Genomic DNA, 27,528 nt, shown 5'->3' on the forward strand with positions numbered 1-27,528 from the left:
TTTCTATGTATTTTAAAGTTGGTTGAGGATAATCTGCTCCCCTGTTGATAATCTGTGTCAAAGTTTCAGCCTCACTGGAAATCGTGATCTAAACTCCTTCAGAAAAAAAACAAGAAAAAAATTAAAGGAAAACACACACAAACTCCCACCTAATTCCAGCTCTTTTAATGGACAAGTTGACAGAGTCCTTAACTAGCACCCCTCTGGGTCCCCACGATAATTACAGGCTGGAAAGGAGAATTGTGTTTCATGTGATTAGAGACTGTTTATGCCTCTGTCCATTACGAAAAAAGAGGAGGAAGCATTTTTAAGAACTTGACGCCAAACATTTTCCACTAGGGAATTTTACTCAATTACTTGCAAAATAATCTCAAACATGGTCATTTCATCATTAAAATGTTCTTTTAAAAATTTACCACAGACTTGTTTAGCGCTGATTTTGATGGGTGGCACTTTGGAAATTATGTGCTTGATTTAGCGCCGTCCTCCCCTAAAACTGTACCAACCACGCCCCCTTCCCCATCGGTGTTCCACTTAATTGACTCAGGCTCTCACTTTCGCCTGCCCAGACATTGATGAAGATATACAGCACACAACTCTTTAGCGGCTCCCTTTCCCTCTTATATCAAGGGAATCTATCAACCTGGAGAGAGAGAAAAAAATAAAAAGCCCTGGGGAGGCAAGAAGAGGGAAGGAGGGGGGATGGCGAGGGTGTTTGGCTGATCACCAACAGCCTTTCCAAAAGGACTAGAATTAGTAAAGAGTTTTATTTGCTGAAAGAAATTTCTTTGTAGCTTGATGTTGGTGATACAACTAGTCCAGGAAGGAATGGGAAATAGGAGAAAGAAAACTACTTAACACAGCCTTAAAATCAAGGTATCTGAGCCAAGAACTTTACAGGGAAATTCATTCCTAACCTCTACTGACCTCATCCAATATTGTATCATCAATGCCCAAAGCACGATCAAAATTTCCATCAGGCACTCCTTCCTCTCCCTTTTAACAACTAACCAAAATTCTCCTCAGCCTGAACAATGCAGTTCAGATCCCATTTCCCACCCAATGTAGCTCTCCTTAACCACTTTATCCTACCCTCTTCTTTCTTTAAAATCTATCTTCACTTATGATCGCCACCACAAAGTCCAGATTTTTATCAGTCAATGCCCCTCTCAAGAGCGGAGTCCAGAGTTGTGGGGACTATAAGACTGATATAGTTGCCTCCATAAAACCAGTTATTAGAGTGTGTCCGGATGAGATGGGGTGAAGGGGTGGAATGTATAAGTTCCTTGAATATCTGTTGCATAGGCATCCCTTCTCCTGACAAAGGCAAAAAGGTGTTCTTCTCACCATGGGGAAGGGAGCTGAATTGCTACTTGGAGAAGGGAAGGAAGGTATTACATGCATGGGAAGGAGGCACAGGATGGAGATGGGATCCTTGAGGCTACAGAGCGGACTGTTTTCCCATAAGTCTCCGGAGGCTGATACTTCAAAGGGAGAAAGAGGAGACAAGGCCTGTGTTTGTGTGTGTCTTTTGGAAAGATGCTATCATAAAAGGTGCTCCTGAATCAAATTAATACAACTTTTTCTGTGGTTGGGAATGGGTGTGGATAGCCTGTGCATTTTTAAAAACAGGCATGTGTGGAATTTATGTTCTCCTTAAGTATGGAAATTACATTAACAGCACCATAGATGCCCTGGACAGGTCAGGTAGGAAAGGCACAAAAAGGCTCTTATTTTACAGATAAGAAAAAACATGTAGATTTTTCTAGTCTGGTACACTTACACATTTCCTCCTTTACTCCTCACTAAACAGGCAGGCACGCGTGCTCACACACACACACACACACACTTTTGCTCATCCCAACACCTAATGTTTTTGCTCTCTTCCTTTAAATTGTCCCCACCTGAGCCTGTAATGCTCATTCTCTTCTTCCAGATTATTTAAAACCTGTCAGGCATTCAATGTTATGCTGAAATGTTGTCCTCTCCATTAAACTTTCCCTGTAGGCTCTGGCAAAACAAAACCAGCATTGTCTCCTCTTTGAACTCCTACTGCATTAAAATTCTGCTCTATGTTCGCTAGCACATGCATGTTGTGTAGTGGGGAGGGGTTGTGGATTGGGGCACACGTGTGTGCTGTTCCCATTGGAACCAAAGTTTCTTGAGGTCTAGTAGGCAGGAAAATTATTTAAACATATGATAGATCTCAATAAAAGCTAGTTGATCAGGTGAATACTGGATCAAACTCAGGTGGCTTTAGTTATTCCCCACAAATGTCTACTGTTGAATCCTAGGAAGCTTGGAGGAACTGAGAGATTTTATTCTCATTTTCCTTTGTCAATGACTCTGGGACTTAAGAAGTCCAAAAAGTGCTTCCAGAGTTCTCTTCCTTTATCCCAATATCCGGTGTTGACTCTGTCCCAGGTATTTACTCCTACCCCTTCCCTCAGGTAGAAAATAAATGCATTCCGTAGGTACCAAATCAAGGACAAGGTTCCTCCAAATGCCTTGGAGTCAGCTCTGGTTTAAATGTTTGTCGCCTCCAGAACACATTCTTAAAACTTAATCCCCAATATAACAGTATTAAGAGGTGGGGCCTTTAAGGAGTGATGGGTCGTGAGGGCTCTGCCCTCATGTATGGATTAATGCATTCATGGATTAACAGGTTAATGGATTAAAAGGTTATCACAAGAGGGGGCTATTATAAAAGCCAGTTTTCAGCCTGGCACTGTGGCTCACACCTGTAATTCCAGCACTTTGGAAGGACGAGGTGGGTGGATCAGTAGGTCAGGAGTTTGAGACCAGCCTGGTCAACATGGTGAAACCCCGTCTCTACTAAAAATACAAAAAGTAACCAGGCATGGTGGTGCTCATCTGTAGTCTCAGCTACTCGGGAGGCTGAGGCAGGAGAATCACTTGAACCCGGGAGGTAGAGGTTATAGTGAGCCAAGATTGTGCCACTGCACTCCAGCCTGGGTGACAAAGTGAGACTCCATCCCCCCGCCCCCCCGCCTACCAAAAAATAGAGCCTATTTGCCTCTCAGTGCTCCACTGAGATGGGAACATGGTGATGCCTTCCCCTGTTATGATACAGCACAAGGCGCTCACCAGAAGCCAATGAGATGTGGCTCCTCAAACTTGGGTTTTCCAGCCTCCAGAACCATACAAAATAAATGTCTTTTATTTATAAACTACCCAGTCTCAGTTACTCAGTTACAGCAACAGAAAATGGACTAAGACATAGTAATAGAATCTCAAGCAGTGCCCCCTGAACAAGGCACACATTCCTCTGCAAAGGAAGTCAACAAACTATCCTCCCCTTCTCCCCTAGTTTTAATTTTGCTCATAAAAATAGAAGGGTCAGTTATTTTTGAAGTTTTGGCAAAAAAAACTTCTCTTCTTCCTTCTATATCATTAATTCTTTCCAAATCAAATACAATGGACTATATGATGAGTGACACTGGGGATAAATAAATGGGGCATTCTTGACTCAGCACCTTCTGGGTTATTGAAACTGCCTGTCCACAGGGCGAAGGCACTCAGTTCCACCTAATTCCAAAAGAGAATTGGGGATCTCAGGTGGTCTCACAGTGGTGGGCTTGGAGGCTCATATCTCTCTGTTTCCACTATTAGGAAACATTAACAGGCAAGAAAGGGTGATTTAAAATAAATCTGATTACAAACACAAACCACACATTCTCAACTCTAGTATTACTATTGTTTTAACTCCATGTTTTATTCTTCTATTTTTCAATTGATTACAAACTTAAATGGGGATTTAAGGAGTGAGAACAATTATCAGCTCCAAAACCTCAACAGTTAATGGATTGATTGAGAGGCCTTTGAGATAGGCACAAAGGCTGACATTTGTACATGAAAGTAACACATGGGGGAGGCTGAGGTTTCTGTGTAGCAGAGGCAGAGGCTTGAGGCTTCCATGGGCCACATGGGATTTGACCTTTGCAGGACAGTTACAGCTTTTTATAGCTGTGTCTGTAAGCAAGTGGCTGTTTTTTGTAAAAGGTGCTAGGCTGTTCTTAAAAGGCTCAGCCCTATTTTAACAGATGCTGGCCTTTGCATGCACCAACTGGAATAGGTCTTGGAAGGAGGCCTGGGCTACTCAAACTTCTTCCAATAGTGTATCACCAACAAATGGATCTACTTAGAGGAACAAAACGATACCGTATATGCAAGGCTGAAGGACTCTCCTGCAAGATAAGGTGGGTGTTCTATAATGTTTTTCTCCCTCTTTGTCTGAGTAAGAATCAGTATTACAATTTTGTTATATTTTGTTTGTTTATTATCATAATTTTGTGCTTTGATCTGGTATTTTATATTGATTAAATGTACCATTTAAGTCTATTGGAATGCTACCAGGGAAGAAATGGTGTTCACCTAGAGATTGAAAATAAGTCTTTGAAGTGGCCCTTTGACTTCAACTCTGGATGCAATACAGGTCACGACATCGTATTTTCTCCTAATGGGAAGAGGCAGAGTCAATGCATGCCTGTATATGTGAAAATGCTGATAATAATAGCCACTATTCCTTAAGTGCTCACCTTCTGATCTATTCTAAGTGCTTTCCATGTATTTGTACAACAACTCTACGAGGTGGTTCCTCTCATTATCCTAATTTTATGGGTGACGACACTAAGGCATAGAAAGGTTTAAATAATTTTCTTAAGGGCAGAATAAAACAAAAATGATGGAACCACATTCCAAATCCAGTCAGTCTGACTCCATAGTTTATACTTTTTACCACTAAGCTTTAAAAATAATTGCTTACTGAGGCAGGGACATTTTTGGAACTAAATGTGTGAGGAGAAGAGAAAGTAAGGAGCTAGACAATTATTTTGAATATACTAGACAATCTGCAGCACCATCTTGCCCCTTCTCCTGGTCACAGCTGATTGAACTGGGGTGGACACTTGACCCAAGAGCCATGAAAGCAAAGTCTGGAGAGCACCCTATGACAGAGTATTTAAAAGACAAGCTGGTCAACCCAATTTTCTCCAAGGATTTAAACTAAGTAGAGATACTTGCCAATAGTGAGGGTGGGTGTTGGAACTGGAAGGCTGTATAATTTTAGCTACCATGGTAGACATTTGGGATCATGAGGAAAATGAGTAAGCAGAAAACGCTGGCTGGCAGAAAAGAGAACAGAACAGAAATTTAGAGGAAATCTGAGATAAACATGTACTATCTGAGAAAAAGACATCTTCGATGTTCTTGAATGGATCTCCCCCTTTTCCTTGTAATCTAAGTAGTCCAACTAACATAGTATAACCACAGGCTTTCTATCCTAGTTACTCAAGCAGCAAACAGAATGTCTGGGAATATTAGGTGCTCAATAAATGCTCTGTTAATGAAAGGATTTAAAAAGATTGATATTGAATAAATGCAGAATTATGTGATTCAGTGCTGAATAACCTGGTGGTTTTCTCAACATATTCATTATTCTCCAATATGCAACAAAATATTTTCCAAACACTTGATTGGGTACAAGATCTGAAACCTTCTGCTCCCAAGTTCCTGGTTCTTATAGACACTGTCAACACTGGAAGAACACTAATAGTTGTATGCTTCTTTCATAGTCCAAAGACACTGCTATTGCACACCACTCCACCCAAAGTAGGGTTGCCAGATAAAACACAGGATGCCTATCCAAATTTGAATTTCAGATAAACAACAAATAATTATTTACTATAAGTATGTTCTAAATATTTCATGCTACTTATGTATACTAAAAAGGTATTTGTTGTTTATCTGAAATTCAAATTTAACTGGTCATCCTATATTTTTATTTGCAAAATCTGGCATTCACTAAGGGTCAATTTTTCTCCAAGTCACCAGGCCAGTTCAAAATGCCCAGCTCTTAGCATTTTCTCCCCGTATCATCTCATCCCCATCCAGATGATGGATTCTCCTCTCCCCATATCCCATTCATCCAAATGTGCACAGGTACACATAGGAATGCACACAAACACACACACGTTCTACAAAAGGAAGCTCTAATATTTTTTCATGCTTAAGAGGTAAAAGTTGCTCAATTCAAAGTATTGTTAAGCTCATTTAAAATTTCAGAGGGACATGGCAATACTTTTTACCTTTTTTCTACACTTTCAGCATGGAGAAGTCTTAGTAATACCAACATAATTTTCTCTGCTCCCAGGAATGCTCAACCACTTTGCTAGACTTTCTCCAAGGGACTTAAACATACGAAATTATTTCAGAAAACATAATCCTATCTTTCCACATTGACCAGTTCTTTAAATTATCAGCAAGAGATACTGCTCACTATTTCTGCCACCCCATCCATGATTTCCGGTGGCACCATGAAATCCCTCTGGCAGGAAGGGGCCTGGCCCTGCCACCCAACTAACTTTCTTTAGGAGAATCAATGTAGAGAAGTGGAGGCAAAGAATCATGACCTTCAGGCTACCTGCAGTAGCATTCCCCCTGTAAGCATCATCATCCCCTGCTGCCATACTCAACTGATGTCTGATTCTTCCGCCCTCCCTCCCACAGCCATGCTTAAAGGATACAAGGGAGAGGCCATCTCTTTTAGTCACACTCATGATCCCAGATGGCCTCTGTGCCACAATCTTAACTTACATTTTTTTTCATTTGTTTAAGGTATTACCTAACTTCTCTCACTTGCCTCATCTAGTCCCCCCAGTAACCCGGTAGTGTGGGTGTCACTGCAGCATTTGCAAGAAAGGAGAGTGAGGCTTTAGGGAGCGCAGCAAGGACCTGGTCCCCACGTCCCTATTAGGAACTGGCAGAGCTACGACTCAGACTCAGATTTTTCCCACCCAGCCCTGAGCTTCTCCCCACTCTCTTGCACCTGACTCAGGTAAGAGTGTGTGGTCTGTGCAATGATAAGGTTCCAGGGAGATGTAATATCCTCTCTGTATGTGAGGGTGGGGCGGACACGGTCCCCACTTGACACCCAGGAAGGCAGAGGAAATTAAAATTACATTTCCCAAGCAAGTGAGAAAGCACAGTGGGTCAAAGGATGGCTGGAATTTGAAGATGCCCAGTCCCCAAACAGACTAATCTTCCTGAGCCAGGGGCAAGAGGTGCTGCTTGTCAGTTATCCAGGGCACACCAGATCGTTGCAGAGGGCACATGCCCTCCTAAACCATTGCACTAGATGTTAAATGAAGCAATTAAAGATGAAGAGGACATTTTAATTACCAGGCTTGGCCAGCTCTGAAGGGCCCCAAGTTGCAAGTGAATGTGAAGACGCAATGATGCTGAACGGGAGCAAGTCACCTGGCATCATGGGGCTGATTATCTGAACGCCTGAGGAGGAAAAAAGGGATGCCAAAGAATAAAGCAAGGGAGAAAAGAGATGCCACGTGACAGAAAATTCATAAGACAGCAGGAAACTGCAAGAGATCCATAACATCCTGAAGTGTGGGATGAACCTGCCTCTCAAGGGAAAACGGGCAAATTAGTCCCGTTAGCAATTTTAGAAATTCCCTCTTCTCTTCCCTCTAATGGATATACAATTTTCATTGTTTCAGCTTCAAGTACATCATGAACTTTTCACCTTTCTATCTTCCCCAAGCCAGGATTTTGCCTGCCTCCACCACCAGCAAGCCCAGGACAGATGCCATAGCAATGCTGCAGCCAGTCTGTCCTGTCCAGGGCATTCCAAACGAGGTTTACACAGAGCCATCTCAGGAGCAAAGAGAAAGACGACTGGTTTGGGGGTTGCAATGTATTATTTTTCAATTTTTGGAAATATTTTCTCAATAATGATCACTAAAACTCCAGTTTATATAGAATTACAAAGCCAGGCACAGTGGCTCAGGCCTGTAATCCCAACACTTTGTGAGGCCAGGTAGGATTACTTGAGGCCAGGAGTTCGAGACCAGCCTGGGGAGCAAAGTGAGACCTTGTCTCTACACAATTTTTTTTTTAAAAAATTAGCTGGGTGTGGTGGCATGCACCTGCAGTCCCAACTACTCAGCAGGCTGAGGTGGGAGGATCTCAAGCCCAAGAGTTCAAGGTTACAATGAGCTATGTTCATACTACTGCACTATAGCCTGGGCAACAGAGCAAGACCCTGCTGCAAAAAAAAAAAAAAAAAAAAAAAAAAAAAAAAAAAAAAAAAAAGAATTACAATTTTTTTTTCTGCTTCGTCTTTTCTCAATCTATTTTAATATAAATTTGAATCCAGAAGGCAAACTAGTGAGAAGTGTGTCTAGGGAATAATACAATTTCCCAAATTTAAGACTGCTGCTCTTTTATGTACCATAAAACACAATACGTCTATGAGTAGATCTGTTTTTAGGCTGGTACAGAGAGGCATTAGGCTCACCCTCTGGCCAAGTGATTTGCCATCAGTCACTAGCCTTGCAACATGTTGGACTCAGATAAACTAACTGGTCAGTTCCAGAATGAAAACAAGGACCTCAGTATCTGGCCTTTTAGCCTTAGTACTTCTCCCAAGTAACACTGCATGGAATCTTTGGGGTTTTGCCTAATCTCTAAAAATAAATGCATGGTTCATTTGACCCTTGGTGGATTTGTCAACGTGTTTCATGTTTTCTACTCCTAAACTAATATATTTTGCCTCCACATAACCTGTCTACCCAACTATAGAGGTGTCTAGAAATATGAATAAGAGTTATTAATGTACTTGTCTTCACAGCTCCTTATTTTCACTGGGCTGGGGCCAGCCAAGATCACTGGATAGTATTAGGAGGATGCCGGCTCTTTCTCCAAAGCAGAGAGGAGGGGCTGCAACCCCTTGGGTGGAGCTTGCCTCACTGCCCAGCAGGGAAAAGACCCTTTTCAGGCTGAAAGTCAGCAGCATCATAGGGAATGAGCTGACAGCTGAATAGGAAAGGAGACAATAGTTGCTTAAGAAGAGCAGGCCAGCGCCTGAGAAACGGGCCTGCCTGCTAATGAGTGGAACCAGCCTTATGCTGCAAGCTGGGAGAAGGATGGAGTGCCTTTCAACGAAGATGCATTGTCTTCAGCGCCCAGAGCACAGGCTTGCTTGCGAAAATCTGTGTCCCAGAATCCTGATCTGAGAAAGGTCTTCTGGAGGTCAAGTCCACTCCTCTGCCTTCATGATTTTAAATATCATCTAAACAATAGTATCTTTGCCTGTGTGTGGGGAAATGAAGAGTGGCACCTGGTCTATTCCAAAAACTCCCCAAGGAAAAATATGTCTCAGCCCTTGTCATTTACCCAGCCCTGTTCCCACCTCTCATACTGACAGAAAACAAATGTATGAAGTCATCGCTGCTGGTTGGCACAGACCCTCTCATGCCCCTTTCTCCCCTTTCCCACACTTCGTGTCATCAGATTAATTTATAAAAGCAGTCCCTCCACACCCCCTGAGACAGCTAGGAAAGCTTTGTTTTGGTTTTGACAGATGGGGAAACCAAGGCAGAAAGAGTAATTGAGCCAGGGGCCCTGAGGACTGGTGCATTCTGGTTCTCATCCCACCCAAGCCTGCCAATGTCTCTTCTCCATGGAGCAGAAGAATGGACAGTGTCTTTCTCTTTCCCCCTGTAATTAAATCAGAACGGCCCCACTTCAGTAAAAACAACATTTGTTTAGGGAGAAAAGGGGGAACTCACCGTGTGGTGCGGCCTTCCCTTTGAGCTGCCCTGACAGAAACAACATCGGGCCCATGTGTGCCCGCCGTCTTTCTTTTGTAGTAGGCGCCATTCATCATCGCCTGCCTTTAGGGGCAGCTAAGCGGAAGGCTGGAAAGGGAAAGAAAAAAAAAATGGCACAAGCTTCCAAAAACACAGTGGTGTTTTTACTCTTTTCACTTTTATTTTAAAGTCCAAAATGTAAACTGCAGGGCTCAGTTAATCAGAGGGCTAATGCTTTCCATTTCAAAGCTCCTTTAATCTGAAGAGACATTTCACAAATCTCTCTTCTCCAGGCATCCCCTCTCCCATCCCATTAATAATATAATAATGCTGCCTTAAATTGACAGAGTAGGAGTAGATTGGAGTGGTGTGTGCAAATTCACTCATCCATCCTCCCAGGTCTGAATTCAGACCTGCCACCCCAGTGATCTGCAAATAACAAATAAAACCTCCACTTTTTGAAATGTACTCTGTGGGGCCACTTTGCTTTTAGGAAACCCAACATATGAATCACTTAGCAAACAGGCAAATTTCCTTCAATACGAAAGGTTTGGAGGAAGAGCTGCTAATGGAAGCCTATACTGGGAGTTGGGAAGCCTGGGTTCAACTTCACTCATGGCTCATTAATGCACAAGCATATTTATTCTACTGTAAACAAGCACACACTATGTCCCAGCCCCTCTGCTAAGGGTTGAGGTTAACAGGTGAAGAAAACACAATCTCCTTCGAGCATTCCAGGCCTGGCTCAGCCACTGATGAGCTATGTCCTTGAGTTAGTTGCTCAAGCAATGTGGGTCTCAGATCTCCCTTTTGAAGAAAAAAAAAATAATAGCTGGCTTCCCTCTAGGTTGCAGAGTGAGAAGGTAGTAAACCGGTGCATTTAAGTGTTTCTTTACAGATCATTAACTACTATGGGGAATGGAGGGTCATAGGAATAATAGAATTTTTGAGCTAGCAGGAACCAAAGAAATCAACTATTCCAACCTTTTCATATAAGAAGAGAGTCTTAGAACTAAAATGTCAGGAGCCTGTGTCTATAGAAAAGCCACCAAAAATGAAAACAAAGCATCTTTGAAATAATAATATAAGACGGGCGGTGAGGTTAGACAATATATACCAATTCTCAGGGCTGGGAGGGGAGCTGGTGCACAGGAATAGCATCAGGAAACTCAGGTTCTAGTCCTGCATTTTTCACTAACCAGCTAAGTCCATGGACAAATGATTTAAGTCCCAGTTCTTTTGGTCATCTGTAAAATAAGAATCATGGAGGGTAAAAACAGTGCAATAGGAAGACTTTGGAGTTATATAATTTTTGAGGTCTGTCTCCACCACATTTTAGCTGTACAATCTGGAGTAAATTAACTAAAAGTGACTCTTTAAGCCTCAGTTTCCACATCTGTAAACTGGGCATGACTCCACCTCCCTAATGAGGTTGTTAAGATTAAATATGGCAAAGCATATAAATTACTTTGAACATAGTGAGTACTTTTAAGAAATGTTAATTACTCTTCTTCCTAGATTATCTCTACTAGCATTAAAATTCCATGACTATGAAATGTCTCCTTAAAATGTGAGCTCATATATGAATACTGACTTTACTGCCTTCTCACCTACCAAGTTAGAAAGGAGCTAGATACTTTCTCTAATAGAAGATGCAGTGGAGATCCAGAAGTGTGACAACTCACTCAAGGTCGCAGACATGAGTCACAAAAATGGGTGTTCCGGAGGGATTTCTCAAAGTAGCCATCTGTGGCTAAGAGAGTGAAGCCCCTCACTATCTATCAGCCACATCACCATGAACTCAAATGGTTTAAAAGAACAGTAAAAAGGGGAGGAAAAAACTCATAGTATGGAGCTCTGACTTTACCTCTGATACTTCATTTAACTTCAATAACCCCATAGGGTAGTAAATATCCCCATTTTATGGATGAGAAAATAGAGGGACAAAGGAGTGAAGAAACTTGCCCAGTGTTCCTAAGACTGGTGAGCGATGAAGTCAGAATTCATCCAGGTATAAGGCAGGCCCTCTCAGCTCACATCACACAGCCTTGGGGTCATCACCATGGTGTGTACATGCCGAGTAAATCTTTACTGTCAACAGATCTTTGTGCCACCAAAAAGGACTCAATCCCTAAAGCCATGCAAGGAACTCTCTCTTCTACATCACAATCTCATTTATAATTTTGATATGAAGCCCCGAAAGAGTATTTTCCAGCCTGAAATGTAAATATAGCTTTTCCTACACACTTCTTCAGAGTCAAAGAGAAAGTCCAAAGGGACCTAGAGCTTCTGGGGACAGTAGCCAATATCTCTGACCATCCCTAGGTAAATAGAACTGCTGATTTCACAGGCATCAAAGAGTCCCAGGACAAGGGAACATGTGGCATGCTCTAAGGCTAAAGCCAGCAGCTGACAATAACTGAAAAAAGACTTTTCGAACAGAATGAATGTAAATGAGAAAAGAAGCCCCTGGTTAGGGAAGTTATTCTAGCAAGTGGCTATATAAATGTCTTTATATTGTTATTTCCAATATTAGTTTGTTGTTCCTCCATGAAAGCTGATTTATTTGAAATGTTATTACTAGAAACACCCTAATCTTTTGGTAATAATTCATATACTGGAAGATTACAGTTTTGGAAGGGAGCCCAGTGCTGTCTGGAATCCTATTTATGGATTAAAGGATTTGAACAGCATTGCAAGCAAGATCTCTAAAGAGTAGGATAATGTAAACCTGGTTCCATATAAAATGCTTTACCCCAGCTATAGTAACCCCATTAAAGTCAGATTGTTAGAGGACACTGGGCACGATGACTTTCACTACACTAAACTGGGATATCACTGCCCCTGAAGAGCAAGGATTTTTTCAAGCCCAGTTGCCCCTGATTTTGACAGACTATGCTTAACTTTGTGTTTTCTCTTTCTCCTAGGACATGCCAGCCTTACATAATAGGTCATGACTTTTCGAAAGGTTATATTCAGGTGAAAGAAGGAAAAAATATTAGTCATAGCAAAGGCAACAGCAAAGCTAATGGGGTTCATTGACAGAGGAAGGATGACGTGTACCCAGTGCTTTTTGTTCTCAGAAAGCTTCAGGTTAAGACTGATCCCTGCTCTACCAAAAGTGCCCCTTTATAGAGCAATCTAGGCTGTGACACTGGGAAAAAGCAGAGAAGACTAAATGAACCTGGCAAGAGAGGGCAAGGGTCACTATTGACCATAATAAGGGCAAAGCACTAACGAGACCCAGGATGACTTACAGAGACACAAGAGCCCTAATGTGCTCTTCCCTTTGAGGGCTCTTGGGGACAAGTAGTGGAAAGGTGCTGCGTGTTAGACTCAGATCACCTGGTTGCACTATTTATTCGCTGTGTTGCCATGGGCTGGTCACTTAACCTCTTTGAACCTGAGTTTCCTCATCTTTAAAGAGATAAAGTCTACTTGAAAGGCTGTTATGAGTATTTAATGAGATCATAGATGACAAACGTCCATCACAGAGATGGTGGTCAAGGAATGGCCATGAGTATTATCAAACAACTGGCACATTACACAAAGATGGTCACCAGTTGCTAAATCAAAGGCTCTTGATTTTGTACTTTGCTTTTCTATCACACACTCCTGCACGGTGCTGAACCAAAACTGCCATTAGAGCTAGCTGGGCTCAGTAGAAGAATAGAGACAGCGGGAGGGAGGCAGCGGGGAGAAAGAACAGGCCAATGTCACCTTCTCCTTCAGCAGAACCACTGCCTATTAAGACAGAGTCATCAAGCACCTCATGAACATCATCTGCCACATAAATAATGGATAATAATTCTAATTATACCACCACCTAAAACTTGACTTAGGAAGTCTTTATTTTTTTTTTCTCCAACTTATTCCAGTCACCTCAACCAGATTCTATTTTATTTTATGATTTCCACCCTCTGTTCAATGACTCAGGTCTGGGTTCTGACTGAGACACTGTATAGGAGGGAAGATTTCCTTTCAAGTCCAGTGGGAAAAAGGGAGCCATCCCAGGGCGGTTGTGGGCTGTAGACCAGCAGAGAGCTGTATTTTGTAAAATGTTAGACTTTGGACTGCCTGTGTGAAAATCACTTGGAACAGCAGGGCAGGGGAGGGGGGTGGTCCTTATTTAAAATCCAGGTTTCTGGATTCTACCCCAGATCCGTTAAATCAGTATAACTAAGAATGAGACTTGGGAATCTGCACTCTCAACGAGCTTCCCAGCAGAACTTTATGTACACTAAACATTGAGAATGGCTCATCCAGGGATTCCTAAGGAAGAAGAAGCCAATGAATATCAATGTCATTCAGGACTTCCAGGGAGTACGATGATAAAGAACATTGTATTGTATTCTACCGATTAAAAAACACATCCACAAACATTATCTCATACTAAAGAGTGTGCACACAAACAAGATAAATATGTCTGTACTGTAAATTATTTATATTGATAAACAATACAGTTCACTTCGTGGACTCAGCAGTATCAAAGAAAGGGATGTTCTACATAAATAAATTTGCCAGGGAAAAAAAATGGGGATTTAACTCTTTGAATGCCAAGCATTTGAAACAATTCATCATATCATATTTTTTAATTAACTTAAACAGCCCCCTGCCTTAATAAACCAAATATCCCAAAGATAATTTAACATTATATTGACTTAGGGTCACCACTAGTAGCATCTTCTTGTGTACAGAGCTGTAAAAGCAATGATGTGCAGTGAGATACGAAGAGCATTAGTTATATAAAACACTGTTTTTCTAACATCTTATGACCCCAGTCTTGAGGCATTTTGCTTGTCATTTGTAGTTTTTCTGACTCTCCTTTGATGGACTAGCCAGTGTCACCTTCCACCACTAAGAGGAAAAGCACTCCCTCCTCATCCTTTCGAATTGACTACTTCTATTCTAAGGTAGAAGAAAATTGAGAAAGTATTATCATCTTAAGTACAATGAGAGGAAATTAACTCTGAGGTTTTATGAATAGATAATCCTTAGAGTAATATTCAGGAGGTTGAGTATGAGTTGTATGGACTGCATTTTATGTGCTCAGAGGTCTTTTTACTTACTTTGGTTCCAGTTGTCTTCAGGAAGATGAAGTGGGTATGTATCTGACCTCTGGCTAAGAGAAGCTAATGGTTGTATAGCCCTGAGGCTCTCAGAGCTGAGTGCCTGTTTACCAGGAAGATCATGACCAAGGACCTGGATTCACTTGTATACTTGCCACCACAGCATAAAGGGAAGAAAACTAGGAAAGCAGGATCACTCAGAGAAAGAAGATTTAATATTACTGGATGAATTATCAAGAATTATTTTTGTTACGACTGTCAGATAAACATCTGAGATTAGTTTAAGAACTGGGAGAGATTTATTAGCTCACAAAACTGTCAGGTTTCTCTCTCTCCATAGCTCTTGTCTCTGCTGCTGTGTGTGTTGACAGCACCCACTTCTACTACAGATGGACTTTCTTCATGCTGCAGGAAGCCTGCCTGCATTCAAAGCTGGTGAGGCAGGAGCTGTTCCCCAAAGGAAGTGGTGGACATGGTGGCGAAGCAATTGTTCAAGCTCCAACTGATAAGAGTGTCAGGAACAAATCAGGTAAGGATGAAGAACCATGTCTCCCCACCCACAGAGGTTAGTTCAGGGCAGCAGGAGCAACAGGGAAATATATATATAAACACATACATATATGTACATATATCTATATTAATATCATGTCATGGCCACCTTTACCTGTGGAATCCCCACTAGGAGGATTTAGTGAGGAGGAAACTATATTTCGGTGGCTCTGCATCAGTCAAGGAAGACTAGATTATGTTGTGGTAACAAATAACCTGCAAATCTTAGTGACTTAACATAATGAAGCTCTATCTCACAACCCTAGTGCATGGCAGTAGAAGATGGTGGGTGAATAAATGCCTGACCTATGTCAGTGTAAGCTAATTGCACCCAATTAAGCTTGTCCCTTCCTCTCTTCCTGTTTGTCATTGCTTGCTCATCATTGTCCTCACTCTGGGACCAAGCTGATGAAGCAGCTGCCTTCTGAGAGTGGTGAATCACTTCTCTGCTCTAGGAGTGTTTGTCTGAAAGTGGGCCTTCTGCTTCTATTTAGGCAAGTAAGTGCAGTCCTATCATGTGTCTGGAAAATATTTAATGGACAAAGCTAATGACTACCAAAGACTCTGGGGATGTCCCAGCATCAGAGGTAAGGGGAATTGAGAGAGGAAATAATGAAACCCTACTAGACTAGGGAATGTAGCATTTGGGGCTCATTTCTACTTCCCTATCCCTTATCTTCACCACTTTGCACCACTCCACTGGAAACGAATGTGACGGAGAACAGGACTCTCTTGGCCATGACATGATATTAACATAGATAGTTGTGTGTGTGTGTGTGTGTGTGTGTGTATGTATGTTTGTGTGTCTGTATATCTATATATAATATATATGTAGCAGATATATGTATGTGCATAATACATACATAATATATATTATATTCTTCTATGGAGCCCAGCTAGTTCTAATGGAACTTTTGGTTAAGCACCTTGTAGGAGTGTGTGACAGGAAAGTGAACTACAAAATTAAGAGTCTTTGATTTAGAAGCTGGTAACCATCTTTCTGTATTGTGCCAGTTGTTTGATAATACTTATGGCCATATATAATAAATACATACATATTTATTTATTTATATACATATATTCCCCTGTGGAATCCCCACGTACATATATGTGTATATATATACGTGTGTGTGTACACGTAAGAAGTGTAAGACTGGAGGCAGGGGTGGGAAACAGCCAGGGGGCTCTTCTAGTCATCCAGGCAAATATATGTATACATATTGAAAACATGAATTGAATCTGCGGCAGCAGAAGGAGAGGTGGGTATACATATACACACACACACATATGTATACATATATGATGATGATAAGAGTAGAAAAATCTGGGAGGGGGCAGTGGAAGTCTATAATTCTAACCAGGGTTACCTGGAAGAAATAACAGGGATTATATTCATCCAAAAATGATCCATTGATAAGCCCAGTATAACACCATATGTAGGACTAAAAAAATAAAATAAAATAAATTTTAAAAACCTTCCAAACCATAAGAGAGAGAAGAGAAATAAAGTGGGGTAGGAGGAAGGAGGAAAGGAAGAAAAGAAGAATGGAAGAAGGAAGGAAGCAAGGGAGGGAGGAACTTAATTGGGTGCAATTAACCTATATTGACATAGGTCAAGCATTTATTCACCCAGTATTTGCTAATCTTCTAGTCTATTGATCAAGTACCCAAGTTAGAAGGATGACTAAGACACAGTCCTTGCCTCAAGAACTTAATGTCTGTAGACAAAAATGCAAGCAAACAGAAAACACAAACAAAGGGAGGTACTGCTCTGTCAGAAACAAACCCAAAGGTTGTTGGGCACCCCCACAATGGATAGCTAGCTCTAACCTAATCCATAGCAGTTAACTGTAAATGGCCTCAAGATAAAGGAAATCTCTCAGGTGAATCCTAAAGGGTGAATAGAAGTTAACCACAAAAGACTAGATGGTTTCAGAGAGAATATTCCAAAAAGGTGGAAGAGCATGTGAAAGGAATCCCCGGTAAGGGATGGGTGCTCTCAGTAGCATGGAATTCCAATGGGGATGATGGTAAAAGGTGAGATCGAGACCCATAAACAGTCTTTTGTGGCTTGCAAAGAACTTAGATTTTATCCTAAGACAAATGAAGAGAATTTTAAGCAAGAAACTGAAATGATCAGATTCACATTTTGGAACAGTTGCTGTGCCTAAATTATAGCAGATGAACTGAAGAAGTGTAAGACTGGAGGCAGGGGTGGGAAACAGCCAGGGGGCTCTTCTAGTCATCCAGGCAAATATATGTATACATATTGAAAACACGAATTGAATCTGCGGCAGCAGAAGGAGAGGTGGGTATTAAAAAAAGTCCCATCCTAATTAGTTACTTGGGGAAGCAGGTACTTGGAAAGGGAGATCAATGGGATCTGGAGTTATTTGGACCAGGGTAGAGACCATTTCATTGATTTTCTCCCTTGGGACTTGACACTAAAAAAAGTTTGCTGAGAGCCATGACACTAAGAGGATAAAGTGGATTGGGGTGATTACATCCCCTACACTCTGTCAACCTCATTCCCCTAAAAGTCATCAACTACATGGTTTTGAAGAAGCAATTTAGCATTGCAAGAGGCACCTCTAATAAATAACAGGGGTAAATAACTTACCTGGCAAAAAAAATTTCAAAAGAATCAGATAGACTATACCACAGCTGGACTTAGATACCAAGAGGGTAAGGCATTTAGGGGGATCTTCCTTTCCATCCCCATAGAACTCACCAATAGCTTCGGAGAGCTCAGTTTATTGGTCTATAGATCAATAGAAAACAATATGCAAATAGTTATTGCACCATTTCACAAACCACAGCTCATAAATGATTGTTTTTGTCTTAATGTACTAAAAAGATGACCAGTCTTCCAGCAGTGTAGTGTTTTGGAGACATCTAGAACTCAGCCCATCAATTGAGACAATAGTGTCAAGGAGGAAGAGTTTACTCATCTGGTGGCTATGGTCACTGCAGAAATGCCCAAGATTCATCAAAAATGAGATGACTAGATCTGTTGTCCTTTCTCCAAGATTAAAAAGGAGGCTCAGAGGTAGTTTGAGATAGCAAATCTACCCAAACCAACCAAACTTATTTTAATAGACAGGAGGAGAAAGGATAGAAGTTGGACTGTTGGAAAATGGGGGAAGAGGGAAATTCAAGGTAACTGTTCATCTGGATATAGGGCCCTTGTTTTCAACTCATCATCTTTTTGGGGGGTTGGTGGGGGCAGGCACAACACCAAAGAGTCAGATGTAGGACAGGCCAACGAGTCTAACAAAATATATAGTCTCAATATCCTCTTTTTCTACTTTGCCAATCTTGCATTTTGTATTTCAGAAACAAGCCTACACTGCTCTAGGAAGAGTCCCTCTGCATTGTGAATAATTCACAGAGCCTGCTAACATCCTTGGTGCCTTGCTAGCTTAAGGGCTGAATGCAGAGTGCAGGACTCTGAGACTGGAATATGAGTTTCTGACAGTACCCAAGAAGTTACAATCCGCCACGTCCCACTGAAACCACTCCTCCTTTCCCACCATGATAAGGCAGAACTTCTCAGCTGCACCATTTTCTCTTCTTGTGAGGATGGTGGGCAGGCTAGGGTATAAGAATGGCAACTACAAGCCTTCCAACACATTCTTCCAATCAGGGGCAAGCCTTTCATCTCATTAGCACCCATTTTGGGGAAAACAGCTGAAAATACATGGTGTCTTGTTTTGTGTGGATGTTCAACATACTCCTCTGCATTGGCCAAGGTGTTGCATTTTGCCTTTCTCCTGTGATTGGCATGGTGCCAAAGAAGGGATGGCCTCAATACATGACGTGCAGGAAGGATTGCTCAACTGGACATTTTGATGTGGTCTCGTGGACAGAAGGATTTGAGTCCCTGACAAGGAGTGATTAAGAGTACCTTCAGCTTCCGGCCCTAGTCTAAGTATATCCTCCATCAGTTCTCTATGATGTCTGAATTTTCACTATGATAGTATCATTCTTTGAATAATAATGTTCCTTTCCCATAGTCTGCTATTAAAATGTAAACCAGCCTGGGAGGGAGTAATGCCTCAGGCTTTGATCAACCATTAGCCTCTCAGATATCATCTTTGGAACAGGACAGAAAAAGTTAGCATTATTTTAGTACTGGGTGCCCAGGTGAGAAAAGACAGGATAGGATGGGGTCACTTTACAACGGAAAAAGAGCGTCAATCAGGGGAGTAAACAACTCTTATATCCCTCATTTATCCACTTGTCCAAGGCCAGACTTAACTGGGGGTTCAGCCTCCATTAGATTTTAGGTGCTAGAGAAATTTCTAGAGAAATTTAGGGCAAAGGTTCACTCTCAAGTACAATTGAACCCCATTTCTTTCCAGCAAAGTGGAACGCAAATTGATGTTTTTATACCAATGTATCAATGTAAGGATATCTCTAGTTTTTCCAAGGACCATATCAGCAATTCTGTCAAACTTTCAGTAAGCATTAGTTTGCTGGCACTTTAATTCATCTTCTCTGCCTGCACATCTACCTACTCCTAACAGAGGAAAAAGAAAAAAATAAAATAAAAGCTTTTCTGTCTAGTAATTAATGATGTATACATAGTCACTTAAGAGAACTAAAGAAGATATTCTTCAAGGAAGCATGATTTTAGGTTTTTGGTTTTATTGTAAAACAAGTAACTGCCTCCAAGTGTGTATGCCATTTAAGAGATTTTCTATATTGGGGTTTCCAGTACCCTTCTTAGAGAAATAATGTCTCAGCAGAATATCACATTTTTGACTGGACTTAAGGAAATAGCTTTAATTTAGAGGGGGATGTGGAGGAAGAGCTTCTCAGAAGGAAGGCTGCTAAACTGTGGAACAAGATACCAAGAACTATTACGGGAGCTCCTTCGGCAGAGTTCTTGCTAAAATGGGACTATCAAGGTTAAAGTCCTGTCTTAAGAGAGGGGGACACTGGCACAGATGACCCCAGGAACTCATTTTCAAGGTTCAAGGGCCATAATCCTAAATCCTGATGCTTTCCCTTTGGGTCCTTTGACAAAGCAAGAAAGTAGAGGCCAGGCACGGTGGCTCACGCCTGTAATCCCAGTACTTTGGGATGCTGAGGTTGGCGGATCACCTGAGGGCAGGCGTTTGAGACCAGCCTGGCTAACATGGTGAAACCCCATTTCTACTAAAAACACAAAAAATTAGCTGGGCATGGTGGCGTGCACCTGTAATCCCAGTTAATCGGGAGGCTGAGGCAGGAGAATCACTTGAACCCAGGAGGCAGAGGTTGTGGTGAGCCGAGATAGCGCCAGTACACTTCAGCTTGGGCAACAAGAGTGAAACTCTGTCTCAAAAAAATAAAAATGTAGAACACTTTGTCCATCCTGTGCTCATTACGTGCTGAGAAATCTAATGAGATAAAAGCTCCGGTTTGCATAAGAAGTAAATCAGAAGACTATGGCTCCACAAATTCTGAACAGAGCCCATCTTGATAAATAAAATGTGACATTCATAACAAACAAACCAAAAAGCAGATAAAGAATGAGAGCCCTCAGCATTAATGCTGGAAAACCTTTGGCGATAAATAAGTAATATTATAATAAAAGATATTATAATGCGTTGTCATTTGCAGGGAGAAATGTAATATAGTCTGAGGAGGAAGATAGATAGCTCAAGTTGTTTCTCTGACAGTGGAAGTAATAGCTATTGAATGTTATGTTTAGCATATCATAAAATCAGTGTTAGCAGGCGAGACAGCCCTCAAGCCGTCCTGAAGTCCACATTCAGCCTTTTGACATCAGCAAGAAAAAAGCCTAGAATGCAGCTCGACCGGGATGGATGGTCTCAATTCACACCAAATTGGAAGAGACAGAGCTTCCCCTGGGCCGGCAGGCCCTCAGCCTGAAGTGGAAATGAACTTGGGGGTGACTGGAATATGTCTTTCTTCAGTCTTTTCTGTACTTGCCATCCCCCAAGAGGCTCCTGACAGTTGTAGAAGCAGAGCTGTAAAGCTTGAATTCCTGTAGCACTGGAATCTTTGCTGAGGTTGATGAAGTCAGTTCTCTTCATATACTGAGGAACCATTAGCCAATTCCAATTTCCTACAGAGGTGCTGAAAATCCTTCTTCATCTACACATGGCTCTGTCATATTGCCTGAAATGCTTCCATTTTTATTATGTAAGTTGCATTTCATCCACCTGAGGGAGAAGAGAGAGCCACGTGTATCCACCAGATGATGGAGCCTGACCTCCTCATATTCGACAAGCTGTGCAGCCTTGCTCATTCTAGGGACAGGAATGCCAGTAGGCAAAAATAATTCAGCTAAGCACCCACACAGGAAGGGGTCTTCACTTGTGCCAAATGTATACAAAAAGAACATTATTTTATTTATTTTGTTTTTAGTGTATTATTTGCTCAGAGAGCTCACTGATAACATATCCTGGGTGAAATGCCGTTTTCAGGGTTACCAAAAAAAAATTAAATCATGCACCAAGAGAAGTTTACCTGCATGCAATTGAATTGCTTCATTCTGATGCAGCCTAGGGGATGGATTTGAGAAGGGATTGGGAGGATAGGCCTCAGCCTCTGCTTCCCGAAGCCAGAACAGTAGAACTAGAATCTGAACACTGCTGCTTCTGAGCTTCACAGACTGGAAAAAATAGGGGCCTGAGATGCTGTGGTGCAGCTGGGTTCAGAAGAATGGAGGGGGAAGACCAGAGGAAAAGACATCTGTCTTATTTCCTGAGATAATTGGACTCACTAGGAATATTTCTTCCTTTCTATCTTATCTTCAAGATGGAAATTCCATCAGAAACCTCTAGTTCCTTCTCTCTACCATCACATCAATCTCAGAGAGGGAAAAAAGGGGCCTTCACTCCCAAAGGATGCTAGGACCCACCAAGAAGAACTCTGGGCAGAGTGGCTGGTTGGGGGGCCAGTGAAGGCAGTGTGTGGGTGGGTACTTGGGGAAGGCTGCATCAACCAGTATAGGCAGGTTGACCATTCCTTTTCTTCCTTATGTTGTGGTTCATTAACCTTGTAGAGAGCAGAGGCACACATTTATTGAAGATCTTCTGTGCAGCATGCTCTTTGCTAGGCATTCTGTGGGGTACAAAGACAGCCCATCCTCTGCTTTCAAGAGAATGAGAGACATACATTCTTGACATCAAGAATAAGACCAGGCTCACAAAAGCAGCCAACTCAGCTCTGATGCCCATGGCCAATTTCCATTCAACTTAAACAGCATGCACAGGAAAGGCATCTTGGAATAACGATTAAGATCATGGGCTTTGAAAACCTAGGTACTTGACTTTGTGTCCTACTTTAACTACTTTCTAGTTCTGTGACCCTTGGCAAGTTATCTCAAGCTCTCTGAGCACTGGCTTTCAATGTATTAAAAGCAGACAATTATTGTTGCTACTTCATGGGACAATTTAATGAGCTGATGGATGTGAAGCACTTTGTGCAACACATAGTAAAAGTTCAATAAATGTTGGCTGAAAGAATGTTATAGATGTGTCAGGCACTGGGCTTAAAGTTGGGGTACCCAGATGGTTAATGCATTGCCCTCTAGGAGCTTAGAGTCTAATAGAGATGAATAACTGTAGCAAGATGGCAAAAACACATACCAAGCTGCCTGCTCAGTACAAATAACTTCCTTGGTTGAGATTTTTTTATGAAATAACTTCCTTGGTTGAGATTGTTTCTTGCAAGGGGATTTTTAAGACAGAGATTTTCCTCTTCCAAGTGTGTATAAATGAGATAACATTGTCTAATGAAAAGCCCCTGGACAGAGAAAGCAGGGACTACAATTCTAAAGCATTCTAGTTCCACCTAAGGCTAGGTGTGTGACTTGTGAAAATTAATGAGTTAATTAATTAAAATAGTTATTAAATACCTACTATGAGTCAGGCAGTATGATTGGCACTGGAGATATAGTGGTCATAGCATAAATTGCTTCTGTTCACCAATAGCCATGTTCTCCTTTGCTCCCTGGACACACAACTGGACTATACATTTACTGGCTTTCCTTGCAGTTTGCTGAGATTATGTGACTTAGGTATTGGCCAATGGAATATGAACAAAAGTAAGGTTCTCCACTCTCAGGTGTGGCTCATGGAAACCTCCCACCAATGATAATTTTCTTGTTCCACATCTACCAGCTAAGTTTGGAGCCCTTAAAGAAGCAGAGGAAAGTCTAGCCACAGATAAAGACTTAAGTGCTTGAAGGCTGGGCCCACATTGGACTGTGATATAAATGAGAAACATTCTTATTGTGCTAAGTCACTGAGATTTGGAGGTTTATTTGTATTATTTACAAATAAATATCAGTTAGTTATTTTCCTTACCTAATAAAGTAGTGAACAAGACAGGCATCCCTGGCATTATGGAGCTGACAAACTCTTAAAAATGAGTAATTAAATAAGTAATTGTAATGTAATGAATGTTAGGTCAGTGAAAAGACAGAAATGGCAGCAGATAGCAGGATGACATAAGTTAATCTGCATTAGGGAAATCTCAGAAAAGGTGCAGGTATGGTGAGACCTGAAATAAGGTGGATTGGTCTGATCAGGCTGCCATAACTAAGTGTCACACACTAAGTGGCTTAAACAAACTTATTCTCTGACAGTCCTGGAGGTGAAAATTCAAGATCGAGGTGTTTGTAGGGTTGGTTTCTTCTGAACCATCTCTCCTTAGCTTGGAGATGATCATCTTTCTTCAGTGTCTTCCCTCTTTACATGTCTGTGCCCTAATCTCCTTTCCTTATGGACACCCATTATATTGGGTTAGGGTTTACCCATATTATCTCATTTCACCAAAATGACTCCTTTAAAGTCCCTATATCCAAATACAGCCACATTTGGAGGTACTGGGGAGTAGGGCTTCAACATGTGAGTTTTAGGGGAACACAATTCAGCCCATAACAGAGGAGTAAGAGTTAGCCACTTACTAGAGTGGAGTTACTCCACTAGAGTGGAGTTTTAGGGGAACACAATTCAGCCCATAACAGAGGAGTAGGAGTTAGCCGGTCAAATAGATAAGCTTCCTGACTGTGAATACAGTGAGACCTTGGAGTGCAGGCTCCCTTTCTGCAGAACTGATTGACACCTTGTTACTTAAAGGGCAGCCACTTAAAGGGTTAAGGTGACCTCAGGTTCTCTATCCAGTCCAACAATGCCAGCTGGCACAGGGAAGGCAGGAGGATAAGAAGGAAGCTCAAATTTCCAAGGGGCAAGGTGCTGAAGCTATTCAAATAAGCATTCAGATTGCAGCCTGACAGTAGTGCTTTGATTGCAGATTTGGAACTTAAGATATTATCAATCAAATTATAGGAAGGTAGGAAGCAGCAGCATACCTTGACTCTCTGGAGATGAGACAAGATTTACTGCAGCTGTGGTTTGTGGACTTGGAGTCTACATGGGGCTGCTACACATGCTAAGAAATCCCAAAGGGGTTTTTAGAGGAAAGATTGGCTCCAGAAGTCAGATCACAAGAGCAATAGCTACCTGGCCATATGCAGGAATTGAAGATCAATGGGTGAAAGATCAATCTGAATAAATGATCTATTAATACATACAACAGGTCCTCAGCAATTAATCTCCACGTGGATGACAGCCCACCAGTTACAGTGATCTGCAGATGGTGATTGACGTAATGGGGTCATCTGCAGTGCCAGGCTGCTGAGTTAGTGATAGTCACATTTATTTTCTTACTTGGATTGAATGGTTTATGGGGAAATCTGGAGTTTGGTGCTGAACACATACTGCTCAGAAGACCAAAATAGTTTATTCTCTAAGAGTAGGCATAGCTGAGCAGATCCAGGACCAAGTCTGATTTACTGGAAGAAAGGAGAGCAGCCTTTCTTTTCTCCCAGATGATTAGACCTTTGTAATACAGAGGTTGGTAGAGGGATTTGGAGTGGTTGCATAGAAATCAGGAATGTCACCTCACATTTTAGGGCTGCCATTGAAAATGAAAAGAACTGCATTTCTATGAGAGATATGCACTTTAGGTTATTTTCTTTTGTCTTGGTTCTTTCAGAAGAATACCATGAACCAACTTCTGCTTCCAAAATACATGACTCCACACTTTTGGTCTTCAAAACCTGGAATTTTGAATCTCTGTCTAGTGACTTCCTGCACATTCTTCAAAGCCCATCTCATCACATCATAGACTCCTCTAAAAGATCTTCCCCAGGTGCTTTGACCCTACCCCCAAAACACTGCGTATCCCAATCCATTGGCCATGCCACCCCTGCCATCTTAATCCAAGTCACCATCATCACTCATTTGCATGACTGCAGGGGCCTCCTGCCTGGCCTGCCTTTTACAGCCTTACCCTCTACAATCTAGTCTCCACACAGCAGCCAGAATTAATTGTTTTCAATCTATATCTGTGCATATTACTATAATTACTCTGAGTGAAATTCAATCTAACACTGACCATGGCCTGAGCAGTCCCTGCTGAGCGTATACCTTCACCCCTTACCAAACACATCTGATTCCTGCTACACCAAAAAGAGGTCAGACTTATCCACGGCATGTACATTTGCTGTCCTCCTTCCTTATCATCCTCTTCTCCCTGTCCCCACAGATCAGATCTTTCTGTTATTGTTTCCTCATCACTTAGATCTCAGCTCCTCAAAGAGGCCTCTCTATACCAACTCACCGAAAATAATTCCTACTCCCCGCTCCTCAGGCACCACATTGCTGTGCTCATTGCCTTCACAGCACACATCACTACCTGGAATTATAAATTTTTAAATATGTTTATTATATGTTTTTCCCCACTCAAATGTAAGCTCCATAAAAATAAAGACATTTCCTCCGTGTTTATTTCTATTTTCCCAACATGTAGGAGAGCACCTGGCCCATAGCAAATGTTCAAGTATTTATTGAATGAATGAATGGCATGGTCGATTATTGGCTCATCTAAATTTCCATAGTATTCTCTTCCCATCTTTGTTAAGACATTCAGAACATTGTAGAGTAGGGATTTGTCAAAATCTCTTCCTCTCTTTCTTATGAGCTCCTTAAAGAAAAGGATGTGTGGCACAAGACAATATGTGCTAAAGCAGAGAACACAATATTACCCATGGAGTTTGGTACTTCTCAAACTTTAATGGGTGCACAAATCTCCCAGGGGATCTTGTTAAAATGCAGTTTCTGATGCATAGTCTTGAGTGGGACCCAAGATTCTGTGTTTCTAACAAGCTTCCAAATGATGCCAGTGCTGCCAGTTCTTGGCATAGTTTCAGTAGAAAGGTATTTTTTTTTTGAGTGGATGCTTTAAAGCATTGTGTTTTCTTCCCTTTAGGTTTTCTACAGAGCCCCATAGAGCACTTCTATGGTGAATGTAAAATATACATTGAATTAGCATATATTGCATGAATGCATACATGAATGAATGAGTCAAAAACCCTCACACTTATAGGAAATGAAACTGAGTCATATAGAGTTAAGTAACTTACCTAAAACCTCACGACTAACTAAGTCTGGTCTAGAATCTTTGTCTCAGTGCTCGTTAGTCAAGTCCTTCTCATTCCAGCTGCTTTCTAGGGTTAAGGTTTAGATGTTTGAGGCATCAAGGATGAGTTGCTAAGTGCAGAGTAGCTTCCTACTCTGTAAGTGTCAAAGAAGGCTGGTGGGAGCACCCATAAGAGAAGGGGCCATTGCTTGGTGACTAACCAGTACATTCATACCCTGCAGACTGCCTGCGTTTTCATGGTCTGCCCTTATGGAGAAGTGTCATCTAAGGAACGCTTCTGTTTCAGGAAAGCAGAAGTCATTTCTTCTTGGCAGAATCTGTCATGTTCACAGGACTCATAAGCCCTAGTGCTGAAAAGGGCCAGCTAGGGTCTAACTGAGACCTCTGAGAGAAGATATATCGTTGTGTGGGGATGGAGAAAAAAATTATCATGACCAGAGATTTGAGGGTGAGGGGCAGAATCAAAGGGAGGAGGTCCCTGCTACATTCCTCCCAGAAGGCTTGGAAAGCAGGGACTGCGATGCAAGTTCAACCTCTGTTCCAAATTAGCACAGAATGGTTCCACCTGGGAAGATGGGCCCTTAAGTCAACCCATCTAAAAGCACTGAAGCTGGCTGGGGGTTCCTCATACAGAAGTACACACCACATGCTCCTACCAAGGGATCTACCTAAGAAGAACCCGATTCTGACTGGCAGGCAGCTGAGCACAAGAATAGCCCAGGAGACAGATGTGCACAGTTGTTCATATTCCCCCAACGGCAACACAGGAATCAGCCTTAGGAAAAGAATATGGAACACACAAAAGAAGCATATGTTTC

General features: G+C 41.7%; 1 long non-coding RNA gene across 1 annotated transcript; it reads left to right on the plus strand.

Annotated features, from left to right (window-relative positions):
* Positions 1-4,093: 4,093 nt before the first annotated feature.
* LOC126950572 (uncharacterized) lies at positions 4,094-21,840 on the plus strand. The gene is made up of 3 exons (XR_007724272.1): positions 4,094-4,220; positions 15,036-15,224; positions 18,581-21,840. It is a non-coding gene; the product is annotated as an uncharacterized LOC126950572 (long non-coding RNA).
* Positions 21,841-27,528: the final 5,688 nt, after the last annotated feature.

The sequence above is a fragment of the Macaca thibetana genome, chromosome 1 (assembly GCF_024542745.1).
Source record: "Macaca thibetana thibetana isolate TM-01 chromosome 1, ASM2454274v1, whole genome shotgun sequence".
In the NCBI taxonomy this organism is placed as follows: Eukaryota; Metazoa; Chordata; class Mammalia; order Primates; family Cercopithecidae; genus Macaca; species Macaca thibetana.